This window comes from Rattus norvegicus, assembly GCF_036323735.1.
Source record: "Rattus norvegicus strain BN/NHsdMcwi chromosome Y unlocalized genomic scaffold, GRCr8 chrY_unlocalized_1, whole genome shotgun sequence".
Taxonomy (NCBI): domain Eukaryota; kingdom Metazoa; phylum Chordata; class Mammalia; order Rodentia; family Muridae; genus Rattus; species Rattus norvegicus.
Window position 1 is genome coordinate 1,954,945 of NW_026947367.1, and position 23,531 is coordinate 1,978,475.

The following is a 23,531-nucleotide window of genomic DNA, read 5'->3' on the forward strand; positions in this document are numbered from 1 at the left end:
GTTGGATTGAAGGTTCTGTGGGTGTTTTTTTTTTCCTTGTCACACCACTGGGAGTCATGCCTGTCTACAGAAGTGGCATATTAAGGATCTGTATCCCCAGTGCTAGAGTCACATCTATAGAACCCTGGGGATTTGCCTTTCCCAGGTCTCTGGCACTTCCTAGAGATGCCCACCCAACACTTGTGTTTTCCATTCCCTTTTCCATGGATTCACTATACCTAATTCCTCCAAACCCACTATACCTAATTCCTGCAAAATCACTATACCTATTTCCTCCTACCCATTACTTTCTCTACTTCCCGTCCCATTCAGTTTCCTTCCTCCCTGCATCCACCACAATATCTATTCTGCTAAATGCATTTTAACACAATATTTAGGAAAAAACACTGAGTAAGTATAGAAAGTATCCCATAAGTATTTGCGGTGGATGTTTAGGCAAGTTATGCACATATTAAATTTTATAGAGGTCAAAATTACTACATATATTGTTAGAAGAGACATTGTCTTCATTACATTTACCATGAAGGAAAAGCATTTATATATTCTATTAAGTTATACAAGGGAAACTGTTAAAAGAGTTATACACATCACACAACTTTATTACTTTTAATGCTCTCTTTATTGCAAATATTTACACAATGAAAAGTACAAAGGCTGAAACTCATGGGAGTGTACTTTGTTTCAAAGTTAAAGTTTATATATACAAGTTAATGACAACAGTCATCTCAGACTCAGAGGCGATAAATACATCAGGGAGTTCTCTATTACTTTACCTGTCTTCTTTCCTTTATTCCTGATGAAGAGTCATGTCATTTGCAGCCCCTATTGTGAGAGATGGATCATAAAATGCCTGAGAGTCTACAACCCAGAATCCATCTATAGGAAAGAAAAAAAGACAACATCTCCAAATGATACACGCAATCAAAACTTTCTTGTAGATCTTAATACTTGAAACAAAATGCAAAGAGAAAACCCATTTCCGAGGATATTACAATATACAGGAAATGATAGCTGTAGGAAGCATTCTCAGGGATTTTTAAACATTTGTACCTAAGAATGAAACTGCCTCCATGAAGTTGAAGATTTATTTCTTTGGGAAGAAAGTCAGTTTGCCTCTTAAAAGTTGTGCCATCTGTCCATCACTAGAGCAATGGCCATGCTTTATGAATGTGAACAAATAAACACATACCAGTTTTCACTTCTTCAAACAATTTCAAGAAGAACCTGAGAGAGAATGTATAATGCTTTAGAGATACAATACAGGAATTTAAATTAGCCAGCAAAAATATGTTGTTAAAATTTTCTGCCTTCTATTAATAATTTTGACTATTCTTGCTTTGAATAAAAAGATGGCTATGTAATGTCTACCAATCCCCAAAGCCTGAAACATTGTGAAAACTGTCTTACTCCTCCATAATTTGGTGTCACTCTCATGTAGAGGACCAAGGAACTTTCTGTACTTTAATATATTTGATCCTGGGAGCATGCAAATAAATCTTTCAGTTCCAAGAACAAAGACATGGCCATCCAATGTGACCCATTTCAAACAAAATCTTTCTTCCTAACGTCAATGAACTTTAGCACACTGGTAACAATGCAGAGAGCAATATGATGGAATAATCCTGTAATAATAATAATAATAATAATAATAATAATAATAATAATAATAATAATAATAATAATAATAATGGAATAATCCCCTCAAGGGATCACGGAATAAGGATAGTAAATGTTGAGATGTGTTTTTCAAGTGATATTGTATCCAAGAAAGCAAGTTTCAATAGGACAGACTCCTCACACATGAAAATTACTCAACCTGTCATGGCTTCACAGAGAGAGTTGAGAACCAGAGTGGTCTTTTAGGACAAGAGAAACATTCACCAACCTCCTTAATATAAAAGCAATCCAGACAATCTGTGTGAGGATGGTTAGCTTATGCATGACGGACACACACACACACACACACACACACACACACAAACACACACACACACATGTAACGCACACAGATACACAGAGAAACACAGTAAAAGACATAGACAAACTGACATACACACAGACACAGACAGACACAGACAAACACACAGACACAGACACACACACACATACACAAACACACAGACACATACTCATATACACACATAGAGAGACACAAAAACACATACAGACACACACAGAGACACACACATACACACACATATACACAAATACAGACACACAGACGATAACCAATATACAGATACACACACACACACACACACAAACACACATACAAACAAACACACACACAGACATACACTCATCTCTTGTCTCCTTCCTAGAGTGTCCAGGTGCACAACAGGTGTGAAAGGATGGAGTGGACCCAGGAAACATTCAGCCAGCAGAAGATTGGTCTGCGTGAAAGTGAATTATGGTTTCTTCCAAGGATTTCAGTGTCACAGCTCTGTTAGAAGGTATTCAGGGACACACTATCATTGTTTGTATAATTTCTCAGGGTGAACAACGGCTAACCAAACCTTAGAGTGCAGGAAGGGTTTTCCTGTGCATTTACATCAGTTGCAGGTTTAAGGTACCAGGAAGCCCTCATTTGCTATATCTTTATAATCTCTTTCCCAGCATCAGTCTGTTGTTCAGGGATCTCCATTTTACCTCCTCAGAAATTGACTCCACTGAATGTGCCCCATCCCCGACCCTGAAGTCCTACTTGCTCGATTTCAAAGGATTGCAGGTTCGTACTCTGCATTCTCTGTCAGATTAAATCCTCAGGAACGTGGCCCTCTAGACACCATGAATTAATCAGTGTTTTCATCGAGTTTCCACATTAACTCGTATGTTCTCTATTTCTGGCTGTTTCTCTCTGCACCGCGCTATCCCTCCATCTTCCCCGCTGACCCTCCGCTTCTGTCCTCAGTCGCCCTCACTCACTCACAGAATCTGTTCAACTTTTCCTTTCAGATAGGTCTATGCTTTTCCCCTCACGGGCCTTCTCCTTTCCTTTGTTCTCTCTGCCTTTGTGGATTGTAGATATAATATGATTAATCGCACAGCTGATACTATGCATAGGTAAAGGCCTTCCATGTTTGTGTCTCTAGGTCTCAGTTCCCTCTTGGGCTGATTTTTTTTTCTAGTTTCATCTATTTTTCTCTTAAGCTTCATGATATCATGCCTCGACCACTATGATGTCATTCACCCACCCCTATGATATCATGCCCCAAACCTATGATGTCATGCCCCACCCCCATGATGCCATGCCCCCGTCCCCATGATGTCATGCCTTTGCCCCTTGCTAAAGTGTTTGTACATATTCACCAGGTAACATTCTTAATGCTGCCCTGTCAACCACACTCCTCCAGGCTCCCACCATTTATAGTACCTCCTCCTATCCTCTCCCATTCTACACTGAATGAGCAGAGGACCACTCTGGGTACATCCCCTCCTCGGGCACATCAAGTCTGTGCAAGACTAGATTCATTGTCTCCCAGCAGGTCCTGAAAACGCAGCCCGGGTAGGAGAACAGGATCCACAGACAGGCAACGGGTTTAGTGAACCCACGTGGTGACCATTGTGCTTCTCTACCTCTCTCAGTCCTTCCTTCAGTTCTTCAGTGAGACTCACAGAGCTCCATCTGATATTTGACCGTGCGCGTCTGCTTCAGTGTCAGTCGTCCCTTGGTGGAGCCTCGCAGAGGAAAATAAACATAAAATGCAAACATAAGAAAGGACCATTAATAATGTCAGTGTTTGTGGTTTGCTCATAGGATAAGTCTCACATCCGGCCACTTATCCTTTGGCCATTCCCTCATTTCCTCTTCCATCTCTGTCCTTGTGTTTCCTATAGAGGGGGCAATTTCTGGGTCAAAATTTTGGGGCTGGGTTTGGGTCCTTATCCTTCCACCTTGGGTCCTCTGTGGCTACAGAAAGTGACCATTTCAGTATCTGTATCCCCACTGTTACGAGTCTCAGCTAAAGTCACCCTCATGGACACCAGTGTAGCCTCACCCATCCCAGATTGCTGGTAAATCATAGATATAGCACCCACCCTGGACTATCACTGATTTCAGTTTATTCTCTTGGCCCTCTTTCCCTCTTGCTCGTCTCTCCCAAGAAATGATTCTCAAACCACATTTCCCTTCCCATCCCCTTAGGCACCCAATCCTTTCCTTCCATCTGCCTCCTCTAATTAGTTTATTCCTTCTTCTGAGTGAAATTCAAGCATTTTTCTTTGCCCTTTCTCCTTGTTTATCCTCTTTGGTTCCGTAAATCTTAGTGTCGGAGGAAGAATGAAGAGGATGAAGAGATACAAAATGGGGAGGAAGCTGGCCTTCTATCTTGGTATAAAAAACAGGGAAGAAATACATGGTCCTTTGGAAAACTCAGTTAGTCCTTGGTAGGGGTTGAGTGGTATCGCTGAAGAGATAGCCTTGATCTGAGCATTCTACATAAGGGACTAAGGAACTGTGAGGCTCTCAGAAGCAAATGAACTTCCCTGTTCTTATGGTTCCTGGAAATTAGAGAGTTTATATCCTTCATTCCTTTATTCCAAAACCCAAGTGTTGTGAAGGGCACGGTTGTTTTCCTGAGAGGTCATGACCTTTACTCTTCTTTTCTTTTTTTCTTTTCTTTTTTTCTTTTTTTTTCTTTTTTTTTTTAACTTGACTATTTCTTATATACATTTCGATTGTTATTCCCTTTTCCGGTTTCCGGCAAACATCCCCCTAACCCCTCTCCCTCCTCTTCTTTTTGGGTGTTCCCCTCCCCATCCTTCCTCCATTGCAGCCCTCTCCCCAACAATCTAGTTCACTGGGGGATCAATCTAAGCAGGACCCGGGGCTTCCTCTCTTTTTTTCATGAAGAAAAGGTCCTAAGGAAGAAGGGAAAAACAAGTATTGTGTCCCTAACTCACGGTAAACTCCTCCATGCTTTGGATACCTATAGTGAAGTTTGGGTCTGACACTGATATTTGAGAGAGAGAAGTGATTCTAGTGGAGACTTCAATAACTCAGTCGTACCACTACTATTACTCTGACTACCACTTCAGATTTCCGAGATGTTTCTATATATACATTTTGAATATTATTTCCCTTCCCAGTTTCCTGCACATAAGATTGCTAACTTTTCCATTTCCTTCTACTCTAACCAACCTTTCTGCTTCATGATATTGCCTTTAACTGGGAGACAAACTAAGAATGACAAGAGCTTCTCTTTCCAATGTTGCCGAAAAAAGCCATCCTCTGCAACATATGCATTTGTATCCATAAGTCAGTCCATGTACTTTCTATGTACATTGGTCTAGTATTAAAAAGATCTGGTTCACTGGCATCGTTGTTCTTATGGGGTTGAAAGCACCTTCAGCTCTTCTAATCCTTTTTCAAAATTTACCAACAAGAGGTCCGTTTTCAGATCACTGGTTTGCTACTAGCATTCACTTCTGTATTTGACATGCTGTATCTGTGTCTCTCAGTAAATATCTGTACCCAGTTCCTTGCAGAATGTATTTCCTACCTTCATCAATCTTATCTAGGTTTTTTGTCTGATGTATACATATGTACTTTGGTGCCTCTTAAACCTATGAAGTTAATTGGAAAGTTAACATGGATTCTGAACAACTATGTCAAGAATATAGAATTCAAAAATGACAATTTGAAAGAGACTCCCCCTGTTTTTATGAACCTACTGAAGTAAACTTTATTTTTTCTCCTTTTTTCGGAGCTGGGGACTGAACCCAGGGCCTTGTATTGCTAGGCAAGCGCTCTACCACTGATCTAAATCCCCAACCCTGAAGTAGACGTATAACTGGTCCTCAAGCCATCCTTTTCCCTGCACATCATATGGTATCTTACGTTTGGCCTGAAGAAAGAATCATGTAAATCATCCTAAACCCTCATGTCTGGCCATGGGAACATTGGAAGCTAGATAGGGTAGTACAGATATCAAATGGGACAAGAAACAGAATTCAATAGTCCATGTTGTCCTTTGCTTTCCTGATGTCTGGTAATTTTTCGACAAAATAAGAATTTGGGAGATTAGCATTTAAGGTAAGTACACAGAATGTACACTATTATAGTTACTCTATAGCTGGGCCCCATTTGTGACCATATCATTGCAGAAAATGTTATTGGAAACAGAATTTTTGTGTGTATTGAGAAATATTTACAAAGTCCCCTAACAAGGAATTTACAATAAGAAATTGAAATACAGGATATTTAAGTTCTTTTTTTTCCAGAGCTGGTAAGAGCACCAGTGGAAGGGGAAGCCCTGGGTCCTGCTAAGATTGAACCCCCAGTGAACTAGATTGTTGGGGGGATGGCGGCAATGGGGTGAGGATGGGAAGGGGAGCACCCATTAAGAAGGGTAGGGGGGAGGGGGATGTTACCCGGAAACCGGGAAAGGGACTAACACTGGAAATGTATACAAGAAATACTCAAGTTAATAAAAAAAAAGAAATTGAAATACAATATTCATTCAATTTTACGTCTGTAGGGAAAATACTGGTCATTGGGAAACAGAGAAAACCTAGAAAATTCAACTGTATGTCACAAGAATGAACCTAGGAATAAAAATATTATCTAGGAGAATCTCCTACTCTCCATGGTCCTAAATCTTTTTCAATCATGTCAAGCGCCACAGCATGTAACCACTAGTGAATCAGCGAGAACCACTAGTGAATTAGAGAGAAGGAATATATAATGGTTTCCACTGTGTCACAGGAGACATACCTTTAAAGTGCAAACTTGAATCTTGTCAATGTAAGGAAAGTTGTTCATCAGGTAGTCCATGAGAGTTTTCAGTGACATCATCATTAGGCATCATGACCTTCATTCTTTTTGTCAAGTATAAAAGGTCCTAAGGAAGAAGTGAAAAAGAAGTATCTAGCTCTGAGTAAACTCCTCCATGCTTTGGATACCTATAATGCAGTTTGTGTCTGACACTGATATCTGGGAAAGGGAAGTACTTGTAGTTGAGACTTCATCATCTCAGTCTTTCCACTTGTATTATTCTGAATAACACTTCAGATTTCTGCATGAATATGTCTTACTTGGCAACTCTCTTTCTTTTATATCATTCTTTTTTTATTTTTTACCAAAATTTGATTTTTTAACTGAATGTTTCTATACTTACTTTTAAAATATTATTTCTTTTCCCAGTTTCCTGCCCATAAGGTTACTACGCATTCCATTTCCTTCTTTCAAATCAGCCTTTCTGCCGCAATGCATTCCCTTGAACTGGGAGACAAAGTAGGGAGTACAAGGGCTTCTCTTTCCAATGTTGCCCAAAATGGCCATCTTCTGCCACATATGCATTTGAAGGCATAGGTTAGTCCATGTACTTTCTTTTTATATTGGTCTATTATGAGAAAGCGCTGGTTCACTGGCATTGTTGTTCTTCTAGTGTTGAAAGCACCTTCAGCTTTTCGAATCTTTTCAAAATGTACCAACAAGAGGTCCGTTTTCAGATCTCTGGTTTGGTCCCAGCATTCACTTCTGTATTTGACATGCTGCATCTGTGTCTCTCAGTAAATATTTATATCTGGCTCCTGGCAGAATGCACTTCTTACCTTCATCATTCCTATCTAGTTTGGTTGTCTGATGAGTACAAATATAGATTTGGTGCGTCTTACACCTCTTTCGTCCAGTGGAATGTTCACATGGATTTTGCCCAACTATGTCAAGAATGTAGAACTAAAAAATGCCAATGCAAATAGACTCCGCCCTGTTTTTATGAACCTATTGAAGTAGTCGTATAACTGGTCCTCAAGCCATTCTTTTTCCTGCCCATCATCTGGTATCTTACTTTTGGTTTTAATAAAGAATCATGGTAAAACATCCTAAACCCTCAAGTCTGACCATGGGAACACTGGAAGACAGATCGCGTAGTACTGATATCAAATGGGACTAGATAACCAAATCCAATAACCCATGATGTCCTTTGCTTTCCTGATGTCTGGTAATTTTTTGTTAAAATAAGGATTTGGGAGTTTATCATTTAAAGGATGTACACAGTATTTAAACTGTTATGCTCACTCTATAGCTGGGCACCCTTTGTGACCAAAATCATTGCAGAAAATGGAATTGGAAAACAGAATTATCGAGTACACATTGAGGAATATTTACAATATCCCCTGTCAAGGAATTAACCATAAGGAATTGAAATACAATATTCATTCAATTAAAGGTCTGTAGGGAAAATACTGGCCTTTGGCAGACAGAGAAAACAGAGAAAATTGAACTGTATATCACAGGAATGAAACTGGGAATAAAAATATTATCTAGAATTATCTCCTACACTCCATGTTCCTAAATCTTTTCTACCCATGCCAAGTCCCTGTCTAATTTTCTCCATTGAAAGCATGTAACCACTAGTGAAGCAGAGAGAAGTCTCTAGCTTTAGAGAGATGGGTTATGTATAGGTTTTTATTGTGTAACAGGAGACATACCAGGAAAGTGCAAACTCGAATCTGGTCAATGTAAGGAAAGGTGTTCAGCAGGTAGGCTATTGCAATTCTCACTGATATCATCATTAGGCCTTCCCTGAAAAAGCTCTTTTATCCTGCTTAGGCCTAGCTTCTTTTGTGATGTCACGAGTGTTGTCCTGACTGCAATTGAATTGATGATATTCCTTCAGTACCTCTAGGGTTTACTAATTCGCTCCAAATTCAGAGTAAAGAGCCATTTGCAAGGGAGAACAAAGAGGAAGATGATATCAGAGATGGGGAGGAGGAAGCTGCCCTTCTGTCTTTGTATAAAAAATGTAAGAAATATGTGGTCTATAGGGAAGCTCGGTGAGTCCTTCGCAGGTGTTTAGTGGATTCGCTGAAGAGATATCCTTGACCTGAGCCTTCCACATATGGGTATTAGTAGTTGGGAGCCTCTCAGAAGCATCTGGACTTCCCTGCTTGTTATGGTTCCTGGACATCAGAGAGTTTATACCATTAATTTCTTACAAAATTCAAGAGTTAGGAAGGGAATAGTTGTTTACCTGAGTGCTCATGACACTTATTCTTTTTGTCACAGATGAAAAAGTTTCTAAGGAAGAGGAAAATGCAGGTATTGTGTCCTCAGCTCACAGTAAATTACTCCATGATTTGGATTCATTTAGTGCAGTTTGTGTCTGACCCTGTTATCTGGGAGAGAGAAGTGATCCTATTCGCCACTTCATTATCCCCGTCTTTTCACTAGTATTTCTCTGCCTACCATTCCCTGTCAATGACTTTTTAGATTTCTGAGTCAATAGGTGTTATTAGTTGATTGTACTCTTTTCTTTAATTTCTTTCATTTTTTTATTTTTTACCATATTTTATTCCTTATTATTAATTGGATATTTCTATATTTATATTGAAATGTTATTTCGTTTCCCAGTTTCCTGCCCATAAGATCCCTAACCATGCTCCTGCTCTTGTTCTATTATGCCCCAAACTGCCCCTTTACGTTCCAATGATCTGTGAGTCTAACCCAGGGAGAACAAATGGGTTGTCCTTCCATTGATGCTTAAGGAGGACTTAACCAGCCATAGTTGTGTCTGTGTACCTACATTGAATATTGGTTTAGTACCAGAGAGCACTGATTCATTTGCATTGTTGTTCATATGAGGTTAAAGCCCCTTCACCTCTTGTAATACTTCCCCAAAATCTACCAACAAGAGGTCCATTTTAAGTTCACTGGTTTGCCACTAGCACTCATTTATGAATTTTTTCTAAGGAAAGATCTATATCTGGTTACTGACAGAATGCACTTCTTAGCTTCATCAATATTATCAAGTTTTTGTGGCATTCATATATATATATATATATATATATATATATATATATATATATATATATATATATATACACAGTTCGATGGCTCCTGCAGTGAGGAAGTAAGGACGAATTTTAACATGGATTCTGCTCAACTAGGTCAAGAATGAAGAAGCCGGGTAGGAGATTTGGCTCAGTGGAAGAGCGCTTGTCTAGTAAGCCCAAGGACCTGTGTTCGGTCCCCAGCTCTGAAAGAAAAAAAAAAGAATGTAGAAAACACAAATGAAAATGGCAAATAGAGTCCCTCCTTTTCTTATGAAACTACTGAAGTACAGTGTTCCCTGGACTTCAGTCATTCTTCTCCCTGCCCATCCTCCTGAATCTTCTGTTTGGCCTGAAGAATGAATCATGGAAAAGCATCCAAAACCCTCAAATCTGTCACTGGGACACTGGAAGGTTGATACTGTAGTACTGATATCAAAAAGGTCTAGAGAAACAAATTTGTTACTCCATGTGGTCCTTTGATTTACTGATGTCTGAAAAATTTTTGAAATAAATAAGGATTTGGGAGTTTACTATTTGAAGTAGGTACACAATATTTACACTGTTTTACTCACTCTGTACCTATGCTCCTTTTTTTGCAAAAATCATTGCAAAAAATTGAATTGGAAAACAATTTTTGAGTACACATTCAGGAATATATATTTCCCCTCTCAAGGAATGTAGAAAAAATATTAATACAATATTTCATCAATTGAAGGTCTGTAGGGAAAATATTTGCCTTAGAGAAACAGAGAAAACCTGGGAAATTGAAGTGTATGTCACAGGAATGGACCTGGGAATAAAATTATTATCCAAAGAATCTCCTCTTCTCCATGTTCCTAGACCTTTTCTCCCCATTCCAAGTCCCTGACTAACTTTCTCCATTCAGACAATTTAACCACTAATTAAGCAAAGAGAAGTATCTAGCTTTAGAGAGATGTAGTAAGTAAAGTTTCCCACTGTGTCTCAGGAGAAACTCCTTGAAAAGCCACTTTTGAATCTTTTCAATGTAAGGAAAGCTGTTTAGCAGGTAGGCCATGCAGCTCTAAGTGACATCACCATTAGGCCATGCCTGAAAAATCTCTTCTATCCTGGAGATCCCTATATTCTTCTGTGATGTCACAAGTGTTGTTGTGTCTGCAACTGCCTCTCAGATATTCCTTCAGTACCTCTAGGGTTTACTAATTGGTCTCTAATTCAGAGTCAATAATCATTTGGGAGTGAGAAGAAAGAGGGTAAAAAGAACAGTGATGGGGAGAAAGAAGTTCGCCTTCTGTATTTGTCTAAAAAAGGAAGAAACACTTGGTCCATTGGAAAGATCAGTGTTTCCTGGTTAGGGGTTGAGTGGGTTTGCTGAAGAGATATCCTCTATCTCAGCCTTCAACGTATAGGACTTAAGAACTGAGAGTCTCCCAGAAAAATCTGGACTTCCCTGCTCCTTGAAATCAGAGAGTTTGTATCATTAATTTCTTTATTCCAAAAGCCAGGTATTGGAAAGGGCCCAGTTGTTTCCTGAGAGCTCATGGCTTTTATAACTTTTCCGAGAAGAGAAAGGTCCTAAGGAAGGAGGGAAAGACAAGTATTGTGTCCTCAGCTCAGAGGACACTCCTCCTTGCTTTGGATTCTTATAGTGCAGTATGTGTTTGACAGTGATATCTGGGAGAGAGAAGTGCTTCTATTTGAGACTTCACCATCTCAGTCTTTCTACTAGTATTACTCTGACTACCATTCCCTGAAAGTTACCCTTTAGATTTCTGAGTCAATAGGTGTGATTTGCTTGCAGTTACCTTTTCTTTTTCTCTCTCTTTTTATTTTTTAGCAATATTTATTGCTTTTCTAATTGGATATTTTTATATTTACATTTCAAATATTATTTCCCAGGTTCCTGTCCATGAGATTCCTAAGCAGTCCCACTAACCTACTTCTATAACCTCCGTTACTGCACGTTGACATTCCCTTGAACTTGTAGTCAAACCTAAGGAGGAGGAAGGGCTTCTCCATCCATTGCGGCCCAACAAGGCCATCCTCTGCTACCTATGCAGTTGGAGCCATAGGTCTGTCCGTACACAGTCTTTGAATATTGGTTTAGTACCAGAAAGCTCTGCTTAGTTGAATTGTTGTTCTTATGGGGTTGAAAGTCCATTCAGTTCTTGTAATCTTTTCTAAACATCTACAAACATGAGGTCCATTTTCAGTTCTCTGGTATTCCACTAGCACTCACTTCTGTATTTGACATGATCTAGCTGTGTCTCTCAGTAAAGATCTATGTCCAGTTGCTGGCAGCATTCTCTTCTTAGCTTCAACAATCCATCTAGTTTTGGTGACGGATATATATATATATATATATATATATATATATATATATATATATATATATATATATATATACTTTTGGTGGTTTCTACTACTAAGAATTTTGATGGAAGATATACTTAGATTCTGTGTAACTAGGTCAAGAATATAGGATTCACAAATGACAATGCCAAATATACTCCCTCCTGTTCTTATAACATACGGAAGTTGAGGTTTCACTGGACCTCAAGCCAATCTTCTTGCTGACCATCCCCCAGAAACTGATGTTTGGCCTGAAGAAAGAATCGTGTTAATACATCCAAAACCCTCAAGTCTTGCCCTGGGACCACAGGCAGGTCAATATTAGAGAATTGATCTAAAAGAACTACAAAACCGCATTCTATAGTCCATGTTGTCCTTTGCTTAACTGATGTCTGGTAATTTATGGACAAAATAAGTATTTGGAAGTTCAACATTTGAAAAAGGTACACAATATTTACACTGTTATATTCACTCTATAACTGGGCCCAATTTGTAGCCAAATTTATTGCAAAAAATCGAATTGGAAAAATGAAAATTTTGAGTACACATGCAGGAACATATATAATGTCCCCTATCAATGAATGTAAAATCAAAAAATGTAGGACAATTTTCACTCAATTAAAGGTCTGTAGGGAAAATACTGGCACCTGGGAAACAGAGAACACCTTGGGAATTGAACTTTATGTCACGGGATTGGACCTGGGAATAAAATTAATCGCCAGAAGAATCTCCTTCTCTCTGAGTTCCTAGATCTTTCTAAGCCCTTGACTAGCTTTCTCCATTCAGATCATGTAACCACTAATGAAGCAGAGAGAAGTCTGTAACTTTAAAGAGATGTAGCAAATAAAAGTTTCTACTGTGTCACAGGAGACACGCCTGGAAAGGACACCCTTGAATCTGGTCAATGTAAGGAAAGCTGTTCAGAAGGTAGCCATGTCAGTTCTAAGTGACATCATCATTAGGCAATGCCTGAAAAAGCTCTTGTATCCTGGAGAGCCCTAGCTTCTTCTGTGATGTCACAAGTGTCGTCTTGACAGCAAATGCCTCACAGATATTTATTCCTTATATCTATGGTTTGCTAATTGGCCTATAATTCAGAGTAAAGAGCCATTTTGGAGGGAGAACAAATAGGATGAAGAGATCAGAGATGTGGAAAAGGAAGCTGACATTCTGTCTTGGTATAAAAGGAAAGAAGAAATATGTGGTTCTTGGGAAAACACCCTGGGAAGATGGCTTTAGTTCTTTTGTTCTCTAGGTGCACCAAGCTCTTGGAGAAATTGCTGAACATCCTAAAGACCTTTGGGCTGATGGTTAAGTTTCTAGATACCCCTTTTTAGATTTTGATGGTCCTGGGGATTGCATGACTGATGGTAAATGTTTCCCAGGAAGAGTTTGAGAGTCAGATTGATTTTTAGATGTTTTAGAAGACATGGAATTTTTCAGATATAAAATATTTTTCTGCATATCCATTAATAAAAAGGACACTAACTGGCAAGCCCCAACACAAGGAGGCAAGTAAAATCATAGTTAAGCAAGAAATTAATCTTTACAACAAAAGAAACAGAAGCACACAAGCATAAACTAATCTCCAATTATGAAAATAAGAGAAAGTGACCATCACTAATCCTTAATATCTCTCAACTTCAATGGACTCAATTCCCCACTAAAAAGACCCATGCTCTCTCTTCCACATGGAAGTAGTCTCTACAAGGTCCCTCTACACACTCCCGGCATTTTACTGAGTCCTGATAGTCTCATACCTCTCAGGTCTCTAGAATATTCTAGAGCCACCAACTACCTCCAACATTTTAGCTCCTGAGATTGCCTGTTTCCATTCATTCTACTGAAAGTCAGGGTTTCAGTCTTACTCCCCGCCAATAACTGACCATGTTCCCATCTTTCCCTTACTGTCTCCTTTCTCACCAAGGTCCCTCACTCTTCCCTCCTGAGGTTCATTTCTTCACCCTCTCTAGTGGGATTGAGACTCCTCACTTTGGCTCTTCAGCTTGTTAAACTTTTATTTTTTCTTTTATAAATATTAGATATTTTTGTTTACATTTCAAATATTATTCACTTTCCCAGTTTTCCGGTCATAAGAGTCCAATCACTTTCCCCACCAGTTCTTCTATAAAGGTGTTCCCCCTCACCAACCACTCCCTTTCCCAGCACACCCTGACATTCCCCTACACTGGGGTACTAGCTTTGGTAGGTTAAGAGCTTCTCCTCCCATTGATGTCCAACAAGGCTACATATGCAGCTGCAGCCATAGTTCTGTCTATGTACAGTCTTTGAATATTGTTTTAGTACCAGAAAGCTATGGGTCATTGGTACTGTTGTTGTTATGGTATTGAAAGCCCATTCACTTCTGGTAATCCTTTCTCCAAATTTACTAACAATAGATTCATTTACATTCCACTGGTCTGCCAATTAACCTTCATTTCTATAATTGGCATGCTCTACCTGTGTCTCTCAGGAAAGATCTATATCTGTTTCCTGGCAGCATGCACTTCTTAGCATCATCAATCTTATGTAGTTTGTGGCAGATCTCTCTATCTATCTATCTATCTATCTATCTATCTATCTATCTATCTATCTCTATCATATATCTATATATGTACATATACATACTTATACATATATACATATACATACACACACACACATATATATATATGTATATATGTATTTATGTATATATATGGTGGCTCCTACAGCTATGTGGTTAGTGGGAATTTTAGGATAGATTCTGTGCAACTAGTACAAAAATGTAGAATTAGCAAAGGCCAATGCCAATCAGACTCCCTCCTGTTATTTTTGAACCTATTGAAGTTGAGGTATCTCTGGACATCAAGACATTCTTCTTCCTGCCCATCCTCCTGAGTCTTGTGTTTGGCCTGAATAAAGAATTATGGTAAAACCTCCAAAAACCTTAAGTTTGGCCCTGGGAACAGGAAGGTAGATATTATAGAACTGACATCTAATGGGACTAGACATCCACATTCTATAATCTATGATGTCCTTTTTGCTTTAATGCTGCCTCCTAATTTTTGGATAAAATAAGGATTTTGGACTTCATCATTTCAAGTAGGTATACAATATTTACACTGTTATATTCACTCTATATATTGGCATGCTTTGTTGCTTATTAATTGCAAAAATGGAATTGCAAAACAGAATTTTTGTGTACACAATCTGGAATATATATATATATATATATACATATATATATATATATATATATATATATATATATATATATATATAAAAAGTCTCCTATAAGGAAAGTACAATACGAAAATGAAATACAATACTCAATCAATTAAAGGTCTGGAGGGAAAATACTGGCCTTTGGGAAACAAAGAAAACTTAGGAAATTGAAGTGTATGTCACAGGAATGGACCTTGGAATAGAATTATTATCCAGAATAAACTCCTCCACTCCATGTTTCTAGACCTTCTGTTGTCGTGACTGCAATTGCCTCTCATATATTCCTTCAGTACCTCTAGTACTTACTAATTGGCCTCTAATTCAGAGTAAACAGCCATTTGGGAGGGAGAATAAAAAGGATGAAAAGATCAGATATGGGGAGAACGAAGGAAGCTGGCCATCTGTCTTGGTATAAAAAAGGAAGGAATACATGGTCCTCGGTATAGCTCAGTGAGTACTTGGTAGTGATTTAGTGGGAATGCTAAAGAGATAGCCTTTATCTGAGCCTCCCACCTATGGGAATCAGGAGATGGGATGCTCTCAGAAGAATCTGGACTTCCCTGATTTTATGGTTCCTGGAAATCAGAGAGTTTATATCATTAATTTCTTTATTCCAAAAGTCAAGTGTTGGGAAGGGCACAGTTGTTTTCCTGAGAGCTCATGACCTTTACTCTTTTTGATAAGAAGAAAAATGTCCTAAGGAAAAAGGGAGAGACAGGTATTGTGTCCCTAGCTCAGAGTAAATTCCTCCATGTTTTGGATATCTATAGTGCAGTCTGGGAAGCAGCAGTGCTATTAGTTGAGATTTCATCATCTCAGTCTTTCCACTAATATTTCCACTGATTACCACTTTACTTCTCTGAGTCACTAGGTATGATTAGCTGTCAGTTTTCTCTTCGTTTATTCCTTTCATTTTTTTATGTTTTAGCTTTATTTGTATTGCTTTTTTTAACTTGATGTTTCTATATTAACATTTAATGTTATTTTGTTTCCCATTTAACTGCCCATAAGATTCCTACCCATATCCTTCCCCTTCTTCTTTAACCCCTCTGACTGTGCATTCACATTCCCTTGAACTGGGAGACAAACCTAGAGTGGGCCAATAGCTTCTGCTTCCATTCGTGATGAACAAGGTCATCCTCTGCCACATGCAGTTTGAGCCATAGCTCTGTCCATCTACATTCATTGAATATTGTTCTAGTACCAGAAAGCTCTGGGTCATTGACATTGTTGTTCTTATGGGATTGAAAGCTCCTTCACCTTTTGAATTCCTTTCTCAAAATCTGCTAACAAGATGTCTGTTTCAGTTCAATGATTTGCCACTAGCATTAATTTCTGTTGTTGACATGATCTACCTGTGTCTCTCAGGAAATATCTTTATCAGGTTGCTGGCAGAAGGCACTTTTTAGCTACATCAATATTATCTAGTTTTGGTGGCTGATGTATATATATATACTTTTGTGGCTCCTACAGCTATGTGGTTAGGTGGAATTGTGACATGGATTCTGAGCAAGTAGTTCAAGAATGTAGAGTTCAGAAATGACAGTGCCAAATAGACTCCCTCAAGTTATTATGAACCTATTGAAGTTGAGGTTTCACTGGTCCTCAAGCCATCCTTCTTTCTGCCCATCCTCCAATATCTTATGTTTGGCTTTCAGTGAGAATCATTGTAAAACATCCAACACTCAAGTCTAGAAATGGGAGCACAGGAAAGTAGATAGTATAGTACTGATATCAAATAGGACTAGAGAACTGAATTCTATAGTCATTATGTCATTTGCTTTGCTGAAAATAAAATTGGAAACAGAAGTTTTAAGTACACATACAGGAATATTATTAAAGTCTCTTATCATGGAATGGACAATGAGAAAGTGAAATACAATATTCATTCAATTAAGGTCTGTAGGCAATATACTGGCCTTTGGAAATAGAGGAAACCTGGGATATTGAACTCTATGTCACAGGAATGAACCTGGAAATAAAATATTATCTATAAGAATCTCCTTCACTCTTTGTTGCTAAATCTTTTCTAGCCATGCTAAACCCCTAACTAACTTTGTCCATTGAGAGCAGGTAACCCCTAATGAAACAAAGAGAAGTCTCTACCTTTAGAGAGATTTAGTATGTAAAGGTTTCCACTCTTAAACAGGAGACTCTTCTGAAAGTGTCACCCTCAAATCTGGTCAATGTAAGGAAATCTGTACAGCAGGTAGTCTACGGCAGTTCTCAGTGACATCATCATTAGGCCCTCCCGGAAAAATCTCTTGTATCCTGGAACCCGAGCTTCTTCTGTGATGTCACAAGTGTTGTCCTGACTGCAACTGACTCTCAGATATCCCTTCAGTACATCTAGGGTTTATTAATTGTCCTTTAATGCATTGTATACAGCAATTTGGGAGGGAGAAACAGAGGATGAAGTGATCAGACATGGGGAATATGAAGCTGGCTTTCTGTCTTGGTATAAAAAGGGAAGAAATACGTGGTCAGTGGGAAAGGTCCTTGAGTCTTGGGTAGAGGTCGAGTAGGTTACCTGAAGATATAGCCTTGATCTGAGATTTCCACATATGGAATCAGGAGCTGGGAGTCTCTCAGAAGCATCTGACATGCTTCTCAGAAGATCTGAAAAATAACTTGTTATTTTTCTTGGAAGTCAGATATTTTATATAATTCATTTCTTTATCCCAAAACCCAGGTGTTGGGAAGGGCACTATAATTTTTCCTGAGAGATCATAGCTTTTATCGTTTTACCTTGAAGGAAAACGTCCTAAGGAAGAAAGATAAGGCAAGTATTGTGTCCTCAGCACAGAGAAAACTCCTCCATGCATTGAATTCTAATAATGTAGTTTGTGTCTGTCACTGATATCTGCGAGGAACAAGTGCTTCTAGATGAGACTTCATCATATCAGTCTTTCCACTAGTATTACTCTGAATACCATTACCTGACAGTAACCCCTTAAAATTCTGAGTCAATAGTTGTGATTAACCGGAAGATTTCTTTTCTTTTATTTCTTTCATAATTTTTTTTTAATTTTTAACAAATTTTATTGCTTTTTTAATTGGATATTTCTAAATTTACATTTAAAATATTAATTCCTTTCCCAGTTTCCTGACTATAATATCCCTTACCAGTCCCCTTAAGCTTTTCATTATAACCCCTCTTTCTGCCCCTGGACATTCACTTGAACTGGGAGTCAAACCTAGGCAGGACCAAGGGTTCTATTTCCATTGTTACCCAACAAGGCCATCCTCTACAACATATGCAATTGGAGACATAGGTCTGTTCATGTACATTCTTTGAATATTGGTCTACTACTAGAAAGCTCTGTTTCATTGGCATTGTTGTTCTTACAGGGTTAAAAGCACCTTCACCTCTTCTAATCCTTTCTCAAAATCTACCAACAATAAGTCTGTTTTCAGTTCACTGGTTTGACACTATTGTTCATGTTGTGGTTTGCCCTGAAGTTATCTGTGTTTGATGCTAATTCCACTGCCCCAAGGTCAGCTGCATAGTCCTGTACTCAGAACTAAGGTTACTTCACCAGAACCACGACCCCATTGAATTTGTAAAGTATATGTGAGTGGCAGGTACAAGATAGAAGGAGGGTTATCATGGGAGGAGAAGGCAGAATGAGCGAGAGAGAAGTTTGAAGGGAGAGGAGGAGACTAGAGGAAAAAAAAGAGTGAAAGGAAGATGACAGAGTGAGAAGCCATGGTAGGTGAATTTAAGATTCTGCTCTGTGTAATTACACGCCATTATTAATGTTCCTAAGGAATGGATGGTACCTGGTTTGTATGTTTAAATGGACAATTATATCGAATCAACTGGATCAAAGAGTATTGTGTTGTGTGTTTTTTTCTGTGAGGGTTTGAGTATTGGAAAATGTGCGGTGGCATGAAACATTGCGCAGCTGAGGAGTGAGGTGTTTCTCCCAAGATATCTAGCAGAGAATCTCAGACACTTTGGTGCCAGAGTTAGCAGGGTAAAGAAAATTTATTTTTTATTTTTGTATTTACAAGAACACATTCACTTCTGTATTTAATATGCTCTAGCTGTGTCTCTCAGGAAATATCAATATCTGGTTCCTGGCAGAATGCACTTCTTAGATTCATCAAAATTACCTAATTTTTGTGATATATATATACATATATATATATATATATATATATATATATATATATATATATATCCTTTGGGTGGATCCTTCCGCTACATGGATTTTCACATGGATTCTGCACTACTAAGTCAAGAGTGTAGAATCCACAAAGGACAATAACAAATAGACTCCCTCCTGTTCTTGTGAACATATTGATGTTGAGGTTTCCCTGGAGCTCAAGCCATACCTCTCCCTGTCATCGTCTAGGATCTTATTATTCCTGAAGAATGAATCATAGTATAAGATCCACCACATTCAAGTCTGGCCACGGGAACACCGTAAGGTAGATAAAGCAGAACTGATATCAAATAGTTAGAGAACTGTATTCTATAGTTCATGTTGTCCTCTGCTTTACTGATGTCTGGTAATTTTGGGATTAAATAGGGATTTAGGTGTTTATCATTTCAAGTAGGTACACAATATTTGGACTGTTATATTCATTCTATAGCTGGGCAACATTTGTTGCCAAAATCATTGCAGAAAATGGAATTGGAAAACAGAAATTTTGAGTACACATTCAGCAATATTTATAAAGTCCCATATCAAGGAATGTACAATAAGAAAGTAAAATACAGTATTCATTCAATTGAAGGTCTGTTGGGAAAAACTTGCCATTGGGAAACAGAGAAAACCTACAAAATTGAACTGTATTTCATGAAAAGTACCTGGGAATAAAATTATTATTCAGAAGAATCTCCTCTTCTCCATGTTACAATATCTTTTCTATCCTTTCCAAACCCTTGAATTACATATTCCTTAGAGAGATGGAGTACATAAAGGTTTCCACTGAATCACGGGAGACATACCAGGAAAGGGCACCCTCAAATCTAGTCAATGTAAGGAAAGCTGTTTAGCCAGTAGGGCATGGCAGTTCTCAGTGACATCATGATGAGGATCTGCCTGAAAAATCTCTTGCAAGCTGGAGAGCTTTATCTTCTTCTGTGATGTCACAAGTTTTGTCATGTTTGCATCTGCCTCTCAGGTATTCTTTAAGAACCTCTAAGGTTTAGTAATTGTCATTTAATTCAGAGTAAACAGCTATTAGGGAGTGAAAACAAAGAGGATGAAGAGATCAGAAATGGAGAGAAGGAAGATGCCTTTCTTTCTTTGTCTAAAAAAAGGAAGAAAGATGTGTGCTTGGAAAAGCTCAGTGACTCCTTGGTAAGGGGTGAGTGGTATTGCTGAACAGAAAACATTGATCTTAGCCTTCTACATATGGGATTCAGGAGCTAGGGTCCTCTCAGAAGCATCTGGATATCTCTGTTCTTATGGTTCCTGGAAGGCATAGTGTTTATATAATTCATTTCTTTATTCCAAAGGGAAAGTGTTGGGAATGGCACAGTTTTTCCCTGAGAGCTCATGGCTTTCATTCTTTTTGTCCAAATGAAAAAGTCCCACAGAAGAATGTAAAGGCAAGTATTGTGTCCTCAGCTCAGAGTAAACTTCTCCATGCTTTGGATTCCAAAAGTGCAGTATCTATCTGACTCTGATATTTGGGAGAGAGAAGTGCTTCTAGTTGAGACTTCATCATCTCTGTCTTTCCACTAGTATTACTCTGAATAACACTTTAGATTTCTGAGTCAATAGGCATGATTAGTTGACAGTATTCTTATCATTTATATCATTCTTTTATTTACTTTTTGGGAACTTTTAGTGGTTTCTTAAACTAGATATTTCGATATTTACATGTAAATTACTATTTTCTTTCTCATTTTCCTTCACATAACATCCCTACATATTCACTATACCTTCTTAACCACACTTTCGGTCCCTTGACAATCCCTTGAACTAGAAGATAATCCTAGGTTGGATCAAGGGCTTCTCCTTCCATTGGTGCCCATTAATGCCATTCTCTGCCACATATTCATTTAGGGCAATTGGTCTGTCCATGTAAAGTCTTTGAATATTGTTCTAGTACCAGGAAGCTCTGGTTCATTGGCAAAGTTGTTCTTATGGTGTTGAAAGCATCTTCAACTCTTGCAATCCTTTCTCAAAATCTGCCAACAAGAGGGCGGTTTTCAGTTCACTGGTTTGCAACTAGCATTCACTTCTGTATGTGACATGCTCTAGCTGCGTCTCTCAGGATGTATCTACATCCGGTTTCTGGTAGAATGCACTTCTTAGCTTCATCAATCTTTTCTAGTTTTGATGGCATGTATATATATATCACAAAAATTAGGTAAGTTTGATGAAGCTAAGAAGTGCATTCTGCCAGGAACCAGATATTGATATTTCCTGAGAGACACAGCTACAGCATATTACATACAGAAGTGAATGTGTTCTTGTAAAATATAAAAATAAAAAATAAATTTTCTTTTACCCTGCTAACTCTGGCACCAAAGTGTCTCAGATTCTCTGCTAGATATCTTGGCAGAAACAGTTACTGTTTCTCTACCATGCTGATCTGCTGAAGTCATTTTTCAGAAGTCCACTTCCTAGTAATTATTAAAGGAATGAATATTGTGAAGTTGTTTATGATCTACACACAGGCCTTTCACACCCAAAGCATGTACCATCCCACTTCTGCATTTGCAGCTCTCAGCCATCCTACAACCCACAGAAGTCCACAATTGTATGAGGATGCTGTTTGAAAAACATATGAATAGATTTATTATAGTTGTTCTTCACTGTACCCATATTAACACAGACGGCAGAGCATATGATGCATTCAGCTCTGTTTGTAGTGTTTAATTGCCCATAAAGTCCCAAACAGTTGTGAGTTGATTCTGTCAGAGGACCAGCAAAGCCAAATATGAAATTTAAAATTTCAGAACTCTCCTTCCAAGGCTGTTTGTGAAAGAAGTTGTTTGCAAAACACTGTCCTAATAAATTTATTCCATTCTTACTTTGATATTTTGCTTTGATGTCTTGAAGTGACGTTTATTATTGATATGCAGGTCCCCTCTATGATCTCCAGTGAGAAGGATACATTCCTCAAATGAATGTATCTGCAGATGCCTGAAAAAATATATATAACAATTAGATCTTGATAAAGTTCTAGGTTAAACATGCAACATCCTACTCCGAAGATCCATATAAGAAGTACATTTGACCTTGCCCTTATGCAGAAATTCGACACATATTCCCTTTGTCGTTGGAGTTTAATTAATCTCAGATGAATAGTTGACAACCAAGAATAGCCTTTAGAATCATTTTACCCTCTTCACTAATAGTTTTGAGCAAATGGAACACTAAAAGATCACAAAAAAAGAAATGGTTATAATCAAAAGATACATGTGGTTCAGCTCTAACTCTCATGGACTAGGTGACTTTGGACACACTCATTATGGTCATGGACTGCTCTCATAAGACTCTGCAGAAGGTTGTTCCTACTGCCTCACTTTAAGCTCCAGGAAGACCAAGCCACCAGAGCTGATCAAGTTCCCTTAGAATGCACTTGAAAGCCAAATACGCTGAGGAACTTTTGATGTGCTTTAGCTCTATTTTCAGTTTTTTTTAAGCCTCTACCAAACAGCAGGCTACCATTTTTACTCCCTACTCAACACCTCTAAATCTGTCCTAGCTCAGTTGCTGAGTTGACATTAGTCATTGCTCACCACCCCAAGTATGCTCTCATCTTACTGTGTTTCTAACATCCTGCCTGCTACACCAATTGCCACTCCATACTAGGTCTCACATGACTGGTAGCTCTTACTCCATGTGAAGTACTAAATACTTTCTCCACCCTTGTGTCTTCTAACCTGCCTGCAGGAATACTAGATATCCACACAACTGGTTGGCCAAGAGCATCTTTATTGAACTATACAGAAACAATTTGGAAACAGGACCTTCAGTGTTCGCAGGATGATTCCTGATCTAAGAATCAAAACGAGACCATACAATACTCAATACATGTCTCCCGTTTTGGAAGGGAGATAGAGCAGTTAGAATTTCAGAGTTGAAATTCAAATAATTATAATATATATGTAGCATTAGTTATGCCAGGAAAAAAGGATCCAAGAAAGTGTAAATGGGTAACATTAAAGGCAAAAGAAAAAACAAAAACAAAAACAAAAACAAAAAAAACATACTACAGCCAACAATGTGGACCTGTCAGAAAGG

General features: G+C 38.3%; 1 long non-coding RNA gene across 1 annotated transcript; it reads right to left on the bottom strand.

The window, feature by feature from the left end:
* Positions 1–271: 271 nt before the first annotated feature.
* Positions 272–17,554, bottom strand: LOC134484543 (uncharacterized). Its single transcript, XR_010061984.1, has 5 exons — positions 17,422–17,554; positions 6,716–6,842; positions 3,577–3,678; positions 1,051–1,224; positions 272–876 (listed from the first exon to the last, which is right to left on the bottom strand). It is a non-coding gene; the product is annotated as an uncharacterized LOC134484543 (long non-coding RNA).
* Between the last annotated feature and the right edge of the window lie 5,977 nt (positions 17,555–23,531).